The sequence below is a fragment of the Mesoplodon mirus genome (genome assembly GCF_964341445.2).
Source record: "Mesoplodon mirus genome assembly, chromosome: 11".
Taxonomy (NCBI): domain Eukaryota; kingdom Metazoa; phylum Chordata; class Mammalia; order Artiodactyla; family Ziphiidae; genus Mesoplodon; species Mesoplodon mirus.
In genome coordinates, this window is record NC_138987.1 from 89037066 (window position 1) to 89057769 (window position 20704).

Consider the following 20704-nt stretch of genomic DNA (forward strand, 5'->3'; position numbering starts at 1 on the left):
TACAACATAAGGAATATGGTCAATGATATTATAATAAATTTGTATGGGGACAGATGGTTATTGGCTTATTGTGGTGATCATTTCATTATGTATATAAATGTCAAATTACAATGTAGTGTACCTGAAACTAACATAATATTGTATGTCAACTATGTTTCAATAAAATTTTTAAAAAAGGAAAGAAAATTGCCCAAACATACAAACCTAAAATCACCAGAGCTGAGATATCTCATATGAGTCCAAAACATGTGATCATTGCCTATTCCACATTGCTTCTGAGCAATATACTCTCTACCACAGAGGGGATCAAATTTTCTACTCATAATTTTCAAGGTAAAGTACCTATGTCTAAAGACCAAAGAGCCTTTCAAAAGTAGATACAAAAGCATTCTGAATGAGACTAAATATAAGTAATATGATTTCAAAGTCTTTTCTTACCTTTTGTTTTCCTTAGGAACTCAAAGGCAAAGGAGCTTAACCTCACTTTCAGCAAAAGGAGGGAGGAAATTTCTCACCTTCTGGTAATAGAATATATATGGGACTTGATTTGACTGATTTGGTTCACAATCCAGGGTCACATTATGATTTTTGTGGGCCCTAGACACTTTTACATTTGTGGGTCCCTTCTTCTATTAAACACAATTCAAAATTATATTTTACAAAAGGATTGATGTAATAATATATTAATATTGTTTTATAATGTTTTCTTTGACCTACTATGCCTACAGTGCCTAACGGATAAACTGACCCTGTTTATATCTGTATGGAGAAGAATGTTCTTACAGAGTTGAGATGTTGAACAACAGAAGATATGGGTTACCCTGAACCATATGTTCCAGACTTTTTCAAATAAGGCTTATTTCAATTCGTGAGGACAGTATGTAAAAATTAGTAGTTAATTATAGATTACTAAAGCATGCTCCCCCCTTCCAAAATTTTTGCTAATGTATTTTTTTTTTTAACGAGGAATGAGATTCTTTTGGATTCCAGTAACAGTTTTTGGATTAAAACAACTTGGGGCCTCCCTGGTGGCGCAGTGGTTGAGAGTCCGCCTGCCGATACAGGGGATACGGGTTCGTGCCCCGGTCCCAGAAGATCCCACATGCCGCAGAGCGGCTGGGCCCGTGAGCCATGGCTGCTGAGCCTGCGCATCCGGAGCCTGCGCATCCGGAGCCTGTGCTCCGCAACGGGAGAGGCCACAACAGTGAGAGGCCCGCATACCGCAAAAAAAACAAAAAAACAAAAAAACAACTTTTCCTTTTTTTAGATGACTTTGTGGCCTTTATATTCATTCTGAAATTTTGATTCTACTCAACTTATCATTATTATGGTGCTTTTCTCTTTAGTTTTCTTAGTGTTTAAAAGAACTGGACTTGTAAGAATTATTTTTGTGTGTGTGCATTTTTTCTTTTTTGCCCAGCTTTTATGTCATTGTTTTCTCAATTTTTATCTTATAGAGTGTATCTGGGACACATTTCCTGCTCTTTTAACGCTTGTCATAAGCTAAAATAAGTTTAAATATCTCGAGCATTTGGTCTTTGCCCTAAATATGCTAAAGCAAGAAAAATATTCTTTATTAATAATTCTACCTCTCTAAGCAAGTCATCACATAGGAAGGCCAGCACATTCATTAATTAATACATGCACCCGAAGGAAAATTAAACAGTTGAAATAATAAATGTGGACGTGTCTCTGAATATTTGAATTGCATTTTATTATTTAAGTTACTAGCAAATTTTAATCTGTAGTTTGGTGGAAGATGATACTTGAAAGTATTTTGTTCTGTAGAGCAGAGAGTTCTGGATTGCTAAGAGTTTGTGTCTTTGCTCCTTTAAATATAGTTTAACCATTTAGGATGTGAATAATTCTAAGATGGTTAGTTACTGCTTTTTTAAAAGTAGAATTAATATACGGCATTGATACAATAACATGTTATTGCTATATGTTGTTATTCATATATAGTTTGAGGATCCACTAAAGCAGTTTGTTTGGTTTTATCCAACTTAAACAGTCCTCAGATACTTAAGCTTTTTTTAAGTGTGACAATATTGTTGTTAATAGCATCAGGAGAGCTGAGACAAGATTGTTTGTGGTAGAAAATGTTGTGCTTAGCTTTGTACATTTTGCATTTGGTTGTTATAAGAACTGAAAAATTCAACTGAGTTAAAGGGAAATAGGTAAGATTTGTTGCCATAAATCTGTTGACACATCATCCTAATTAAAAAACATATATTGTTTGCAAATAGGAATTCATCCAACTACCTGGATAGAATTCAGAAAAATCCTTTCTTGTCATGAGAGGTAGGATAGACTTTATCAGAGTTCCCAATAATGACAATGTTGCTAATAATGCAGACTGTGAATCAACAATAAAAAGTAAACATTTAGAAGTGTATATTTATATTTAATTCATCAATTAAAAGTGATCTAATTGGTTGGAGAAAAAATGGAAAATATATAAGCTGTTCATAAAATGACATGGAAAGGGCAAAACTGAGCATGGCAAGTGTATATATTTGAGAGATATAAATTTCTCTTTCCATTGTATCCTAAATTCACTCTAATCTGGTTATTGCTTCTCATCCTCCACTTTACTAAAACTGCTTGCACCAATGTCAACAATTCTTCTCTGTTGATACATCTAATGGTGAATTCTCACTCCATCTCTTAACTTGACCTGCAGATAACATTTGAAATCATGGATGAGATCCCCACTCCCTGCTTTGGCACCAGATCTCTTTGTGTTTGTTTGTTTTTTGTTTGTTTGGCTGCGTTGAGTCTTTGTTGCTGTGCTCAGGCTTTCTCTAGTTGCGGTGAGCGGGGGCTACTCTTCGTTGCGGTGCACGGGCTTCTCATTGTGGTGGCTTCTCTTGTTGTGGAGCATGGGCTCTAGGCGCATGGGCTTCAGTAGTTGTGGTTCATGGGCTCTAGAGCGCAGGCTCAGTAGTTGTGGCACACGGGCTTATTTGCTCCATGGCATGTGGGATCTTCCCGTACCAGGGCTCAAAACTGTGTCCCCTGTATTGGCAAGCGGATTCTTATCCACTGTGCCACGAGGGAAGTCCCAGCGCCAGATCTCTTAAATGGAGTCCCCCAGAGACTTTCCTTAGGTTACTTTTCTCCCAACGTGACTTCATTCAATCTGGTGCCTTTAAATCCCATCATATGATCCAGCCTGACTTTATCCCTTGAACAGAAGACCCCTGTATTTACTTGGATACTTGATATTTCCACTTGATTATCTCCCAGACTTACAATGCTGAAAATCAATCTTTGGTCCCTCCAAACTTTCTCCACCTGTAGTGTTTCTTGACTCAATGCAAACTCTACAGTTCCAGTTACTGAAGCCAAAAATACCTCAAAGGAATCATGGCTCTTCATTCTCTTTCTCCATAACCAAAAAATAAGAAAATACTATTGAATGTATCTTTAAAACATATCCAGAATCCAATCCCCAATCATGACTTTCACCCCGGTCCAAAGCATTGTCATCTCTCTCTGATATTATTGCAATAATTTCTATCTGGTTTCCCTGCTTTCATCCTTGCTCCTTCTACAATATGTTCTCCACAGAGCAGAGAGAGGAATTCTTTCAAACTTGGTCAAACCAGGTCCTTATTTTGCTTAAAATCCTCCAGTGGCTCTGCATCTCATCCAAGGTCTTCTCTCTACATATCCGTTGTCACCTCCGACTTCTCTCTTGTTCAGTTCCATCCAATCTCAGTTCCTTCTCTGTGATTTCTCAAGTACATCAGCTGTACTTCTGACTGAGAGCCATTGTAATTGCTTTTTTCTCTGTTATGGGTGGTCTTTCCAGACATCTGTTTGATTTCCTCCTTCACCTCATCTCATTTAAATTTTTACTCAAAAATCTGAACATATTTACTCACTGAGTGTCCTATTTAAAATCACAATCCCCTTCTGGCACTTCCACTCTCCTTAGTGTGTATTATCTTCTTAATATATTTGGGTTATTTGTGTTATTTATTGTCTGTACCCTTCCTTAGTAGAAAGTAAGCTCCACAATGACATTGGTTATTATTTTTTAATTTGTTTTACTGCTCTGTTCCCCTAAAATATAGAACAGTAGAAAAAGTGCTCAATAGATATGTGTTGGAATTTTTGAAAGACTTTAGAGATTCTTAGGGGGAATGACTATTTTGATCAATTGTGACAAAATTCTAAGACTATGTTGATATCATAAGAATATGATGAATTGTTTATGGAGGTGAGTAATCAGATGAGAATTTAAAGTAGAATTATAATTATGATAATGAAAGTGTTAGGTCAAAAGTGTTCTTGACATTAGTTACTGTTAGATCATTAAAATTTGTTAAAAAGTGAAATTAAATTACAAAAGTAAATTTTCTGTTATCATGTCCAAATATTCTGATCTGCAGGTAGGTATCTGCATTTTAAAGAATGTATGAGGTGATTCTAATATAAATTGTTCAAGAACCATGCTTTGAGTAAGTGCACTAGAAAAAGAGAAGCTGAAAGAAAACTTCTAAAGTTTGAGAGGAGTAAGTTCACATTTTCACTAATATTCAGCATAAAAGTGTATAATTAAATAACAGAATTTAAAATTAGATTTAGAATTAGGCAGCCTTTTTTTCATGGTCAGGACTGATAAACTGAGGAAGATAAAACTACTTTTTTTTTCTGGAAGCATTTAAAAATAGATTCTCATCTTTCTGGAGTGATTTTTATGATGGTCTATTTTAAGATATCAGATTAGCCTAAATGAACTTGCATTGTTCTATTCAAGTGCTGTGATCGTGACTGTTAATCTTTTTAATATCTATGGAGGGGTAGAGCATATGTTCTGAAGAAAGTATCAAGTTGAGATAATTAGACCAACTTTTCTTTGAGTATCAAGAGAATCAAATACAACACTACTTTTAGGTTACCTTTCTGCTTACCTTCTTTTTTAAATTATTTTTTATTGGAGTATGGTTGATTTACAATGTTGTGTTAGTTTCTGCTGTATAACAAATTGAATCAGTTATACATACACATATATCCACTCCTTTTTAGATTCTGTTCCCATATAGGTCATCACAGAGTGTTGAGTAGAGTTCCCTGTGCTATACCATAGGTCCTTATTAGTTATCTATTTTATATATAGCAGTATATGCCTGCATGCTTAATGATTCCAATTCTCATTGTTTCTCTCTCTCTCTCTCATTCTCTCTTATCAAGGTATAGATTTCTAGGTCTAACAATTATAATATAGAAATGTAGCATATTTCCCCCCCTATTTTCACATTCATGTCTGATGCAGGGTTTGGTCAATAGAATGGTACTCAAAAGGGCACACTTTTTACCATTTTAACTTAATAGTATGACATTTTACATTTCTCAGTCAGGGATTAAATAGGACATCTATACCTAGCACAGTGTAGCAGAGGGGAGAAAAAAAAGAGGGAGGGGTTGAGAAAAACAGTAATATTTTATTTTTTTCTTGACATTTTCAAATATCCCTGCACCGTGGTATTGGATACGCAAATAAGATGTTAGTTTATTTCAAAATATAAGTGAGCTAAATGTTTCCTTGGCTTTCTTTAATTGAGTTTTAAAATAAACAAATATGTAAATGGAGAAATAAGCTCAGGATGAGTTTCTAAAATGATCACTTTCCTATTAAGATTCCTATGAAGTATATGTGTACAGTTCTATTTGGCATTTCCAATCTCACATAAATACAAGTATATACACCTTCTCTCTCCAATTTTATTCCGAGCTATTTCAGAGACCAGGAATGACAAATCTGTTCCTGTGTAATTGGGACAGGGTTTGCCTACGTGACATTAAACACTATAAGAAAAGGAAGAACCATAGAATTTTAAGTGATGCAAACACTTTAATTTTAAACATCCAAACCTGTCTTAAGACTTCAATTAAAAAAATTAGAACCTGAAAGAAACATAGGCAATATTATGATGCAATGGCTCTTTCTTTTAAACCTCCAGAGACATCATGAGATTACACAGCCTGGTTTACAAGGGAATTTGAGCAAGTTTCAGACTTTTATCATTCAAATATGGGACCTGTTTATTTCCTTTTCTACTCACTTTGAAATATGTATTTTAACCATGAACTGAAGACTTGTCTCTATGAACTTGAGGTAGAGCCCTAACTAAATTGGGACTCTATTTTACCCTTGGTGACTTGGGTGAGGATTCACACTTTGTTTATATTTTTATTTGTAATTTGAGTATAAGAAATTCAAAGCTGTGGAGAATGTTAGATATGCATAGATTTAGCCTCAAAAAGCCCTGCAAAAGCCCATAAATGTCATGATAAAACAAGAAATGGTTAAACAGAAGCCTTTTAATATAACTTGAGAAAATAAAATGTTGATGTCTTGTAGAAGATACCAGTAACCCCTTGTTAAGACACTGAAATGAGTAAGAAATATGCTCTGATCAATTTAAAACTTTATTTTCTATTGATGATCTTCAGGTAATTCAGCTGAGTTTGGTAAATAAAGTAGAAATAATAGACAGTAATCATTGTTGGGCATGAACATTTTATTATGACTAAAAGTTTGCTCTTGAAAATAGGTTATTAACAGAAGGGGCAATATAGAATATAATATACTGAATCAACTCTAAGTTTAAGACTTTCTTCCACCACAAAAGAACAGAATTTTGAGTGGCCTAAGCACAGGTCACAATGTTTATACTTTGAAGCTCTTGAAGATAACTAACATTTATATAAAACCTTTTTTCATCAACAGTTATTTCATATTTTTATTGCTCACAACAAACATTTTTTTTGTATCATTACCATCTGCATCAAAGAAAAACTAACCGTCATAGAAGCTGAGCTTTCCATATCTACTAAGAAGTCATGGATCTAATAAATGATGAAGTCTGAATGCCACTTCTTTTACAATAAATTCTATGCTCTTTTGGTGACCTATTAATATGGGTGTCTCTAAGGCCTTTACTTCTGTCTTATGTTTAATTTACAGAAAAAATCAAATATTTTAATTTGTATTCAAAGACCTACAAAAAATATCAAGATATTGAATAGTTGCTTAACCCTGGTAAATATAGAAATGAACCCACCCAGATTTCCCTTCAGAGAAAGATTTGCCCCCTAGCTCTGAGAGGTGTGCAGCCTCCCTTCTTTGAATAAGCACAGGAGGAAATAAAATCATGGCCATTTCGCTCCACTCAGGGGATATTGAGTTTTACTGGGCTTCTGTGACAGTCCAATCTCTCCTTCTGCCCAATCTTGCTTCCCTTCTTCCCTTCACAGTAGTAAATCCCTAATAAACATCTTTGTATCTGCTTCGTTAAAACCAGCACTGGCTATATAATTTGTAGAGGCAGTGCAAGATGGAATCCTGGAGACCTCTTTTAATAAAGAATCTGAAAGCTCTCACTCTCTTCTTTGGCACCAGATGGAGAATTTCAAGCCAGACAAACCCAGCTTCCCTGCGGAAACTCTTATCTCAGCCTGTCTCTTAACCACTTTCAAAACTAAAGCCATTTATTTGCACCTCATTCACTCAAGCCATTTGGGATCTGCTTGGGAACCTATCCTGCTCTCCCCCAAATTCTTATTATGTGAGTAATAAACATTTTCATAACTTCTTGTTGTATGTGTGAGGCATCATCAGTTTCAACATCTGAATCCGTCTTGGGTGGGAGTTTGATGCTGCCCTCTGCAGGAAACAACACCTCCTTGTTCAAAAATTGCTAAAAGTCTCAAGGCTGTGACAGCAGAACATGACACAAAGTGCAAGACCATTCTAAGCATGGGGTCCCGTGAATTTCACAGTCTTGTATAAATCCCTGCCTGTGACATCAGCTATAGCTTGCGTTTGTGTTCATTTTGTAACTTAATTGGAAAAGACCATCAGTAGTTCTCATCTTTCTGAGAAGTCTGTACTAACACTCTTATGTTTACAGTTGCTTCTTTATTTTTCCCTCCTCTTGGTTTTTACCACTGTCCTTCCACACCTCAGTCTGATGAGTTTTCATAGCTTCCCCAGTCCTATTATTTGCCCACTTCTAGGAAAACCATCCTGCTGAAAAGGATTGTTGATTTATACATTCATATGTTCCATTCCCTCCATGTAAAAGGGAACATCTCCCATAGATAATTAGGACACTGTGTACATGCACCCTCCTACTCTCCTAACCCAATCTAAATTCTGCATCCCCACATTATGTCTTGTGTGTGCAAACACTATCAACTTCCTTGTTTTTCCTTCTCTACTGGATCATTCTGATAAGCACATCTTTCTTCCATCTTCAAAAGAAAACATCATAAACCTTTATTTCCCTCTAGCTGCCACCCCAACGTTCTCACCTTGAACAGGAAAACTCTTAGGATGAGTTGTTTATATTTTCTATCTTCAATTTCTTTTCTCTCATTTTCCCTTGAATTCATTTCATTTAGGCATTTGACTCCACAGTATACTGGAAATGTTTTTATCAAGGTTACAAATGAAAGCTGTGTCGGTAAAGGCCAACATTCTAGTGTCATTATTGACTATTTTGCTTTATTCACAACCTACCTCTCGTGTGTTATCAAGTTCTTTTGCTCTAAATTTGAAGTATATAAAATTTGACTTCCAATATTCAGAATGATCCTCTGATCCAAACCACTACCATCTTTTGATTGAATGATTTCTAAAGCTCCTTAACTAGTCTTCCTGCTTTACCTCTGTATTTTCATGAGCAGATTTTCAATCCAGAAGGCAGAGTTGTCATTTTTAAACACAAGTAGACTTATGACACTTCTTTAAATACTCAGGTGGCCTCCATCTCACACAGAAAATAAGCAAAATTTCTACAAGAGCCTAAAGACCCTTCATGACCTGGACCCTAATACTTTTTTTCTTTTTTTGCAGTACACGGGCCTCTCACTTCTGTGGCCTCTCCCGTTGCGGAGCACAGGCTCCGGACGCGCAGGCTCAGTGGCCATGGCTCACGGGCCCAGTTGTATCCGCGGCATGTGGGATCCTCCCAGACCTGGGCACGAACCCGCGTCCCCTGCATCGGCAGGCGGACTCTTAACCACTGCGCCACCAGGGAAGCCCCCCTAATACTTTTTAAAAAGAAATCTCCTATTTCTCTTACTTTTACTCACTTCCTACCAACCACACTCATTTCCATGCTGTTCTCAAATAAGCCAGGTGTGCTCCTGCCTCAGAGCCCTTGTACCTATTGTTTGCTCTTCCTTAATACCTGATAAATCTGCGTCACCTTTACCAGTCTTTGATAAAAGTCATTTTCTCAATGAATCGTTCTAAGATCAAACGAAATTAAAATAGCGACGTTCTTCCTAGTCATCAATCCCTATCTTCTGCTTGTGTTTTACTTTTTTTTCTGTAGTACTTTTAAACTGTTGACATATTATTGAATACCGTATTCTCTTTATTGTACATCTCATGCCAGTAGAATAAAAGTTTCATGACAACAGGGATCTTTATGTGTCTGGAACAAAGCAAATGTCAATAAACAATTATGAATTAATCAAAGTATATCTACTGATAGAGTTCTAATGAAATATTCTTAAGGCTCTAACAACCTAAGAAACATTCAGTATTCTGTTAGTGATTGGTCTAAATATTTCCTGCAGGGATGAGTGCAAAGATTGGGCACAAATGAATAAAACTGAAGGGGCAGAAAAATGTAAATTATTTTCAAAACGGGGGAAAATACATGTTAATGAAATAATTCAAAATGTGAACATTATACAAATAGAATATGTAATAATTCTAAAACAAATGTATAAATAAATGGAAAATGTCAAGACAATCTGAGTTTTGTAAAAAGTAATGACCAAAAATTTGATGGGCTTTAATTAGTCTATTATAGTTTTTGCTTATCATGATCCTAGAATACTCGTCTAGAAGGCAGCTAGTGATTTATTTTTTTAGGCAGTTACTCTAGCTTGTGGGGTATATGTGTGTGCATGTGTATGTGTGTGTGTGTGTTTGAACAAGGAGTGAACAATTTATTGTCATGTGAATTAGACAATTCTGCACTTTTACTATTAGGTTAAAGGACAGACAAAATCTAGTTCACTTTTTAAAAACATCTTCTTCATGTTTCAGGTTGTTCAAGCCCTCTTCTTAATGTTTTGGCAGGAGTACTAAAAGGCTGTTATCAAATTTGTTGTAGTTTGATATTAAAATATGGGTGCATTAATCTTACAGTGACCTTTCCCCTGAACCCAGTGCTAGAAAAGGGATTCTGCATCTTTTGTAGGTAACTTCAAGGCAAGATATCATACAGCATTCAAATATAAGCTTTTATCCAGTTAAGCATCAAGCATTACCTACTTTCATCAATGTTCAGGAGCTTAATTTGAGGATTACTCATCCCCCAAAAAGCTAAATATGAAAATCAGAAGCAGAGACCCAAACAATAGAACTCTTATACCATGATAATTAGAAAAGGAACCTATTACCCAGGATTATAATTAGTGACTAACATATTAAATGACCTTTAACATTTACCTTAAGCCCTGGATTTCTGGAAAACCAGCAAGGTTATGAATGCCATATTAGTAATCTTTAATCTTTATTACTGCTGTGGACAGAATTTTAATGATTTTTAAATAGGCAGTGGTCACTAACATATCCCTATTAAAATAAAAAAAATCTCATAAAAAATTAAATGGATTAAGACTTCAAATGTACCATCATCAAAAGTATTATCTAATTATGGAGTTCAGTGAACAGGCCAAGTGAAATGGTTGGTAATATTAGTTACTTGCCACATGGGAATGCCCAGGATTTATGCACAAATAGATTCTGCTTCTGTTGCAACATAGTAATTAAGAATTTGTCAGGGAAATTTGACCCTCTAGGGTAGAAATTACTTTGTAAAATAAGAATGGCAGAGCACTAGTCTCCTTGCTGCACCTAATTTAACTTGATTATTTATACATCAAAGAGAGACTGCAGTGACTGCAGTATAATATTTAAGTAGAGGGATATTAAAGGAAGAAGCATCTAGTGAAATTTTTCCCCCAAATCTCCGTGAGAAAATAGAAGAAATTTTCATAAAGCATTTCATTTTGCATATAAATTGGGGCCTAGATTGTGCCTGTGAATTTACTGCTGTCAAATTTAATTTTTCTTTAATTCTTCAGGCCCAGATGTGAAAGGCTCTGTGTGCAGGCTGCAATTTTCAATGCTTACAGGTAGCACCGGATCGATAATGTGTCTTTATGAGAAATTACCGTTAATGTTATTGAGTATGCATTTTGTTTTATAGGATAATAAGGTAATATGAAATGCCAATTCATTCATTAGAAGAGAGCTAAGTGCTTAAATGAAATGGGTGACAGGTCTGAAAAAAGATGTAGTTATGGGCAGGAAGGCAAGAATGGATTTTTAATGGCCTAATACTTAAAGGTTTAACCATGTTTCTGCATTTTCTTTTTATAAGCAATTTAATTTATAAAATAAAGGAGCTTGTTTAAATTAGAGGATGTATTTTGGCTGAAAATTGTCTGCAAAAAAGAAATAACAACAACTCGGTTTCAGAACATTTTTCTAATGAGTTACTTTTACCAGGGTCACATCACCAAAATCAACTAAAAACAGACATTTCAGTATGAAATAAATGTTATAAAAATAATCAGGACATCATAAAATGCCACAAACAAGACCAAACTTAACCTTATAATAAAAAGAAAATATATTTAATACTCCTATTTTTTAAGGATGCTGATACAGAAGCTAATTCTGAAATTAACTCAGTTACAAAAATGCAAGAACACTTACACATTTGGAAGACTATGATCCAAGTAATTGGAGATCAGGCAAAATAAATGACTTTAAAAAATTCAGTTAAACAGAATGTGAATTTTAACATTGATATTAAGAACTTTATATTGTGATATTAAAGAAATCTAGTTTCCATACCTTCATGAGTAAAATATTTTGATCTAGCCCTGCATTATTAAACTGAGGGGATTCTAATTATCTGGAAATTTGGATGGACTCATTAGTGGATGTCTGTGATTTTGTAGAGTGTGTGTGTTTTCTACAAGAAAAGTATTTGGGTAATTCGATTAAACAATGTTTTTAGCAAAATATAAGTAAAATATCTGTACAATCACATAATTTGAATTAAAATGCCTTACTTGTAATATCTTACTCTCTTACCTAATTATATGTAATTCTGAAACCAGTAAGAACTCCATTGATAACACAGTGTCATGAACAAAATGTTTTTGGGCTGAATATCTCCGGAATATAAATAACTCTAACATCTCTGAAGACGTTACCAAATCAAAGACTCAGACAAAAAGGAACCAGGCATGAACAGCGACACTTATAAACAAAATAAAACAAAGCTATTAAGACAATTGATTATCAGAATTACCTTGATCCTTTTGCAGATTAAAACAGTACAAACATATGTAAGCAAAGGTGTATACTTTTTTTTTTTTTTTTTTTTTTTTTTTTTTTTTTGCGGTACGCGGTCCTCTCAGTATTGTGGCCTCTCCCATTGCGGAGCACAGGCTCCGGACGCGCAGGCTCAACGGCCATGACTCATGGGCCCAGCTGCTCCGTGGCATGTAAGATCTTCCCGGACCGGGGCACGAACCCGCGTGTCCTGCATTGGCAGGCGGACTCTCAACCACTGCGCCACCAGGAAGCCCAAAGGTGCCTACTTTTATTTCAGTATTTGAAAAGCCAAATTGTGGAGAACAATATGGTAAAAGCACAGAAGCTTTGGAGAAAAAAAGACTGGGATTAAATTACATCTCTAATACCTACTAGTTGTTTCAATTTAGACAAATCATCCAACTTCTCCAAATCAGTTTCTTTCTCATAAATTGGGCACAAAATATCTAATTTACCACATTAAATGCCACACATTGAAGTTAAACCCAAATTTGTCCACATCTGAACCTTAAGCACTGATATCTCGTACTCTGACTACAAACTCCTATCCTTGTAGCTCTCAGTTTCATTCCTACTACCTCTGCTAAACTTTACAGAAACAGCTTTACAGAAGCAACTTGTCCCTTGATCCCACATCACCTCCTCTCAGCTGAGCTAGATTTTCCAGGATCTGATATCGTCTCTCTTTAGCAGGAATCCCATTACTGATCACTTCAACTGTCATTTTATCACTACCCTCTATGTCTTGCACCCTTACCTTTACAGACACCTATGTGGTAAAATTTCAAGGCTGAATTAATTTTACTGTCCACCTTCTTTACTATAATGCTGGTGCTCAAAATTACTATAGAAGTGCCACAATGTAAATGTTCCTGTAGCCACAGATTTATATTCAAACCCAGTTAGTTCCTATATCTTTTGACATCTTTTACCTCCTTTATCAATTCCCTTTTCCATTTCTTCAACAACTATTCCACATTTATCTTCAAGGGCCCCCTACGCCCCTACCCTTATTCTTTACTGGTAAATATCTATATTATTAGGACATTTTAATCCATAAAACATGGATCATTTGTTCTTTTGTCCCTCTCACCTGTAGAATTTCAATAGCTACCTTACCTTCCTAGAGGATTGCATGATTCTCCTCTTCATGGCCAATCATGACCTAGACATCTGTTCTTTATTTTCCAAATGTCCTCCAAGATTTTAGTCCATCAGTTGCATGCTTTCCTTCTCTCTTTTTCTTGGCTTTATCCTTAGCTTTCAAACATGTATAATGTCTCTAAGTACCAACCCCTGCAACCAAGTAAAAATGTAATTAGAAAGACACTTATTTGAAACTTAACACCCTTGTTATCATCTGATTGCTCTTTTTCCTTTACCAGCATGTTTCTTGAAATAAGATTATTTTTCCTCTTTTCCCATCCATTTTTTGATATCCTATAATTTATACACTGTCTCTAGCATTTCACTGAAACTCTTTTGTCAGAGTAGCCAGTGACCTCCCATAATTATAAATCCAGTGAGTTTTCCATCTTTCTTGGCCTACTAGAAGAGTAACAATATTACCACTCTTTTACTTGTAATTGGGAAACCATTCTCTCTCTCTTTGACTCATCTTTCTCAGTCTTCTATGGATTTCCTCTTTTCCTGCTCACTCCTTAAATGTCTCTCAACATTCACCTATGGTCATTCTTACTCCACACATGCTGCTGGAAGATTTTTTCCCACTTTCTTAGTTTTAATTTCCAACCAATGTTTATGAGTCCCATTTGTGTATTTCTAAGGCCAATGTGTACATTGAAGTTCATATTTATATATACAACCTCCTGCTGATATTTTCAAAACTATCTCAAACTTGGTATGAACTTCTCTTTCTCCATTAAATTGGTCCTGTTCCTGCATGACCTATCTCTGGTAAAACAATTGCCCAAATGCAATTTTTTAAATACAATATTTGAGATGCAATATTAAATTCTTTTCCTTACTTCAACTTCCAGGAAATCTCCTACTAAACATATGTACTAAATTGTTTATATATCTATAATCTTTCCTCAAACCAGGACATCATTCCTTTAGTTTAGAGCCTCCTTGGGTATAGCCCTCATAATGAGTGCCTAACTGCTCTCTTTGCCTGCAGCATCTCTTTCTTCCAATCCATCCTCCAAGGAATTAGCATTACCATTAATATTCCATCTGAAATGAGATCTGATCATGCCACTTGCCTGCTTCAGGACCCTTCAGTGGAACCCTGTTGCCCGTAAAATCCTCACACTATAAAATCGACACTTTACTATTATATACTGTAGCCCTTCATGACCTAACTCTTACCTTCTCTCCTGCCTTGTCCTGCCTCTTATTTTATGCACTTGGAATCAAATGACTTGCTGTTTCACACACCATGCTGTTTCACAGCTCTATGCTTTAACTCATGCTGCTTAACTGCCCTGAATGCACTTCCCCAAATTCTTTGCCTGGATAACTCTTATTCATCCTTAAAACTTTAGTGCTCACCATGCTGTTTTCTCAGGAAATCTTCCTGTATCTCCCTAGTCTAAGTGTAAATACTCAGAACACCCCTGCAGCTAGTGTATCCCCATAGCCCTACTTTCATATCATGTTGAAAATTTTGTCTTTTCCACCCTACTAGTTGTAAGCATCTCATCAGTAAGGACTATCTTTTTCTTTGAAACTGATTCATTTAGGATTCTCAGCTTACTGGAGTGAGGCATACAACCGATTTATTTTTCCAATAACTGTTGACTACTAAGTCAACACCTCCCTCTTTCTTGCTTTGTTATGAGCACATTCTAATGACAGCTCTGTTCACCTCTGTACATTGTCAATAATTTTACCTATTAGAAGAGCAAACTTCTAGTTTCTAAGACTCAGATCTATCTGTTTTAAAATTTTTTATTAATGATCTTTTAAAATAAAACTGCCTCTTCTCTCCCTACTGAGTCACTGTTTCTCTTTGTAACATTGACTCACTGCTACCCTCTGTGGGGTGAGTATCCATATGGGGCACATTTGATGGTACTTAAGAGAGTCTTAAGTGAGATAGGATGCATCCATCTCATTCCCTGTCAAGAGACATCAAATGGGTTTTAATCTATGCCCCTAAGTGCATGCACATACATACAGCTACACATGCAAATGCATAAATGCAAAGATGCACTGCTATTGATATTAGTTTTTCCAAATTTAGTAAATGATGTTTTGGGGATGGTTAGCATGGAGAGGATGACCGCATTTTGAGGTATCTTCTTGCTATAGTAGCTCCAAAGGTGGGCTGCAGCCCTGGCATACTCTCTTAAATCTACCTTTTCATTCCTATGTCTTTCTACAGCCCCAGAAGTTTTGGGCAATCATTTATTCAGCAGTTCAGAAACTTTCAGATGTGAGATGGTGAATATCTTCAACTTAATAGAAAAGCATTCCCAATTTGGGAAGTGACTTTCTTAGGGCTTCTCTCACTGTCTGAAATGGCAATGCATTGAAGAAATTGTCTTTATTTATTAACAGTGCTCAACTCCAAAACTTGACTGCACGTTCTCATCTCCCATCCAGTTTCTGGTGATGACAATTATTGGGCTGAAATGATCCTCTCAGTCTCAACGACTCAAAATTCCCTAAACTTATGTTGTTAAAGTCCATATTTATTAATGTATTCATCGAAGCCTACTATATGCTGACTGATGTAGTAGATGCTAAGTTGACCACAGTGAATAAAGCAGATAAGATATCTCATTTAGTGGAGCTTAAAGTTTTGAGCCTTAACAGGCAAAGCTGAGAAAAGCTTTGGTACCTAAGAGCATTCTGTTGTGTCACCTTTCAATTGCCAGTACCTAGCATTTTTTCAGTTGTATAGTTGATGATCAAAAACTGTCTGTGAAGTGAAAGCAAGCAAATTACATGATGTAGAGTGAGGTTAAAGAGATATATTTTTCCCTATTCCTGTTGATGGAATTCTTAAGGTCTTAATTTAAATTCACTTTCTAACTTTATACTTAATTGAAGTTCATTTTCAACTCAAAATGACCCATTTAAAATTTTTACTCATTGCCTTTTTCAAAATAAACCTAGATTAGGCTGAAAAACATACAACCCAAAGTCTCAGCCTTGAAATAATGAACAGTTATCTCTTGCTCAAGTCGCATTGACTACGGGGATAGAAAGTCTACTACTTAGAGTGTTGACCATCAGGGCACCAGGGTTAAAAAGAGCTGGGAAGTCACCAACCAGCAATTAAATGTTACACCCTGTTTGCGCATGGTCAGTTGAGTAGAACTAGTACCATGGTTCATCAATTTTCAAAGAGAGCAAGGAAGGCAATATTCCCATTTACCATAAAACACGAAGAACAAATACATTGTTAAAAGCTGAATTAAATTTCCATGAGGAAAAACGCCATCCCCAAGTCTGAATCATGGCCATCAGTCTCTCAGTATCCTCTCCTCCAGGCTTCTGACAGTTTTCTGATCTACTCTATGATGTAGTCAAATCAAACCTTAAAAGATCTGGCATTTTCCTGCAAAATAACAAAAAACAACTCCGTAGTCAAAGCCATTCTCTCTGAATTAATAATTTGTTGAGTGAAATATAAGAACTCTATGAAGATTATAGGATTTCTGAAATTCATATGAATAGCAGATAATCCAAAACAAACCGGGTTTCTCAATCTGAGAACTATTAACATTTTTGACTGTATGACTCTTTGCACAGAGCAGTCTTGTGCATTGTAAGATGATTAGCATCACCCCTGCTCTCTACACACTAGATGCCAATAGCCCCTCCCTCAAATTGTGCCAACTAAAAATGAATCCAAATATTGACAGCCATCTCCTGGTAGGACAAATTCCCAGGTGACAAAAAAACACCTCTGGTTTAGAACCACTGGTACAGAAGAACTTATTAAAACCCTAGTGATCCTCATATTATTTTCTGTTGCAAACAAAGAATGCCATTGAATGAATCCCTCCAGCCTTTCCATCTCTGAAGAATCTCATCCCTGAAAAATTTCTTGTGTGTTTGCATCTAGATGGAAGATGCCCTCCATTCCAGTGGTAGATGTTATTTGACCAGGCTACACTTACAACTAGTTTGAATTTCTTGAACAAGGATAGCCAATATCTTTTCTGTCCCTCAAGCTAAATGAATCACATGGAGCTCTCCATTCCTTGAAGTGGCCCAGATGGCTCCTCCACTGGGGAAAAAAAAAAAAGGAAAAAATAAGGTTGAGAAGGAGAATTTTTTAGTTAGTACTATTTAAGCTGAAATAAGACTTAAACTGTCTTAAACTTATGGAAATTTCTGATCTCAGAAAGTAGAGATTCCAGAGCTATGTCAAGCTTAAGAACTGGTCTAGCAAGGTCAAAAGTCCTAAGTCCATATCACTTCTCAAGCCTGACATTCATGAAGTTGGATACATTTTCACGCTGGGAATAAGTGGCTACATTAGTTTTAGGTGTCATAACATAACAAGATCCAAAGCAACAATAGAAGCTGTCTCTATTAGGAGTTAGAAAACCTTGCCAAAAAGAGGCTGCTGGACTGGAGATTAGAAAACCAAAGTTACTCCAGTTACCCCAGATATTGGAGTTATGTGGATTATTAGATCTGCACTTTGGTTTTCATGTCTGTTATGTAAAGAGATTAGATCAAATGATCTTAAAAACTCCTACTCACTTTGCAGCTTTATGAACTTATGTGAAATATTTGTTTTCCTTAGCATAAATATGTAATTGGAATCTGAAAACTGAATAAGCATGAGAGTTCACTTTCCTATTGGAGGATGAAATTTATTTTTCTTCAGATGACTTCATTGTTAAGGTTTGTTTTACTTTCCTCTATAAAGTGAATGACTACAGGAACCTGAAGGTGTTACCGTGTGGAGGGAGGGAATTTCCTCTTAGTCATTCTAAGGTCCCAGAGGCATTACCCATCTTCAGCTCATCCAATCAATAGCCAGATAGGACTGAGGAAGAACAGTGAGTAAAACTTATGGAATCTATCTGACCTGCCTCACCTGGGCCATCATTCACTCTCTGCACTTCCGAGGTTGTGAAGGGACCACTCAGGTTAATGGAAACACAGTGGAAGACCTGATAACAGCATTTTCTCATTTCTCCTCTCTTGCCATGGAGTGAATGTATAGGTTTAAGACAGTCAGAGAGTCCAGGAGCATCATGATAGCAATTCCCATCTAGACACCTTCCAAAATTCACCAACACTAATAATGACATCTATTCACTATGCTGGGGGAAAGAACCATAATATGGGGAAATGAGGAGGAATTTTATCCAGGACAAATAATGTGGTATCTATCCAAACATATGAAGGGTATTAAGGAAAGGCAAAGCTACCCCATAAAACATCTTTAAATTGAGATTGCAATTGTTTTCCAGTAAGTATATTACTGATATTTTTGATGCACTTGAATACTATTTACTTTTTAAGGGTCCTCTTAAGAAAGCTGCCATTAAATTAAAACATTCAACACTTTTAAATGATTACTGGGGTCATTTGGAGTTTTGTACAAATACTGGACACCACGGTATAATGGAGAAAGTTTTGTTAGTAAATAGATTCTAATATTAGTAAGTTTTATAATGTCAAACAAGTAATTTGAAGATTGTAGTTCTTTTCCTTAAAGTCAAAGATAAAGTGAAGTGGTTAGTGTAGACTCTCTTCATGATCTTTTCTGGCTATTAAATACTTAATCTGTGATTATCTGATTTGCATTTAAAAGAAGAACTGATTATGCCATTTATCTACAAGATTAGGCATAATAAAACCCTAGTAAATTCCATATTGTTTTGAGGCCTGCAAGCCCAAAGAATGAGGTGCAACTTAAAATTTTCAATTTATCTCATTAGGGAGCACAAATCAATTTTTAAAACTTATCAATAATTTTTTAAAATGCAAAGTTCATGAAATATTTTAGATTTTCAAACAGAGCTTGATCAAAATAGTCATCTGAATTCAGCTGAACAACAACAAAAGAATAACAAATAATGAAGAAGAATGAAATATGTGTAACCCTATGTTAAAATAAATTTATTTTAGCCTGAGTTTCTGCTGGGGCCACAAAGGGAGGGATGTCAACATTCCAAAGTGAAATGAGAGACAATCGCACAAAAGGAGGTGTAGCTTCCTCACTCACATGAGAAAATGTAACTGGCCACATTTTGATTAGATAGAGATTTCTTTGGAAAAGGCTGTCTCTGCAAGAAGGAAGGTGGTGTGTCTCATTCTGGTTGAATTGAAACTTTAAAGAGATGACTGATCTTAATGTGTCTCCTGCAGTTTGGTAGACACAGTGGACGGTGTCTGACTCAAACTTAAGAAATCTGAAGCATGAGAAACTGGCTGTTTAGTGACTCTGACAGCAGACAGATTAATCTGTGCTTTCCCAAAGTATTAAGGCAGAAGCTGTTTGAGTGTTTCTCAAGGACCAGATGTGGTCAGGCAAGAGAAAATATTGGGCTTGAAGGAGTCTTTGATGCTGTTGGAGGGGATGAACTGTAGGAGTGAGATGTCTCCAGGTAGGGGGACACAAGTGTGTGGAGTAAAATACTAGATTTCCTGGGGTCTAAAAAAGAGATTATAAAGCATAAACTGGAGTATTTAACCTCATAAAGCATAAACTGGAGTATTTAACCTCATAAAGGGAACCAACAGTGAATTATCCTCAACTATGTTGGGGGTCTCAGTGAATAGCGCTGCAATGAACATAGGAGTACTAGTATCCCTTTAAGATCCTGATTTCAGTTTTCTTAGATAAATACCCAGAAGTGGGATTGCTGGATCATATGGTAGGTTCTATTTCAATTTTTTGAGGAAACTTCATACTCTTTTCCACAGTGCCTGCATCTCCACCAAAAGCGTGCAGGAGTTCCAATTTTTCCACATCCTCACCAACACTTGTTATCTTTTGTTTTCCTGATAATAATTATTCTAATGGGTGTAAGATGATATCTCATTGTTTTGATTTGAATTTCTCTGATGACTAGTGATGTTAAGTATTTATTTTCATATACCTATTGGCCTTTTGTATGTGTTCTTTGGAGAAATGTCCATTTAAATCTTTAGCACACTTTAAAAATATATTTATTCATTTTTTAGTTATTGAGTTACAGGAGTTCCTTATATATTTTGGAGATTAGGTCCTTATCAGAGATATGCTTTGAAAATATTTTCTCTCTTTCTGAGGTCACCTTTTCACTCTGTTGATACTTCCCTTTATTGTGGAGAAACATTTTAGTTTGGTGTAGCCCCACTTATTTATTTTTGTTTTTGTTGCCTGTGCAT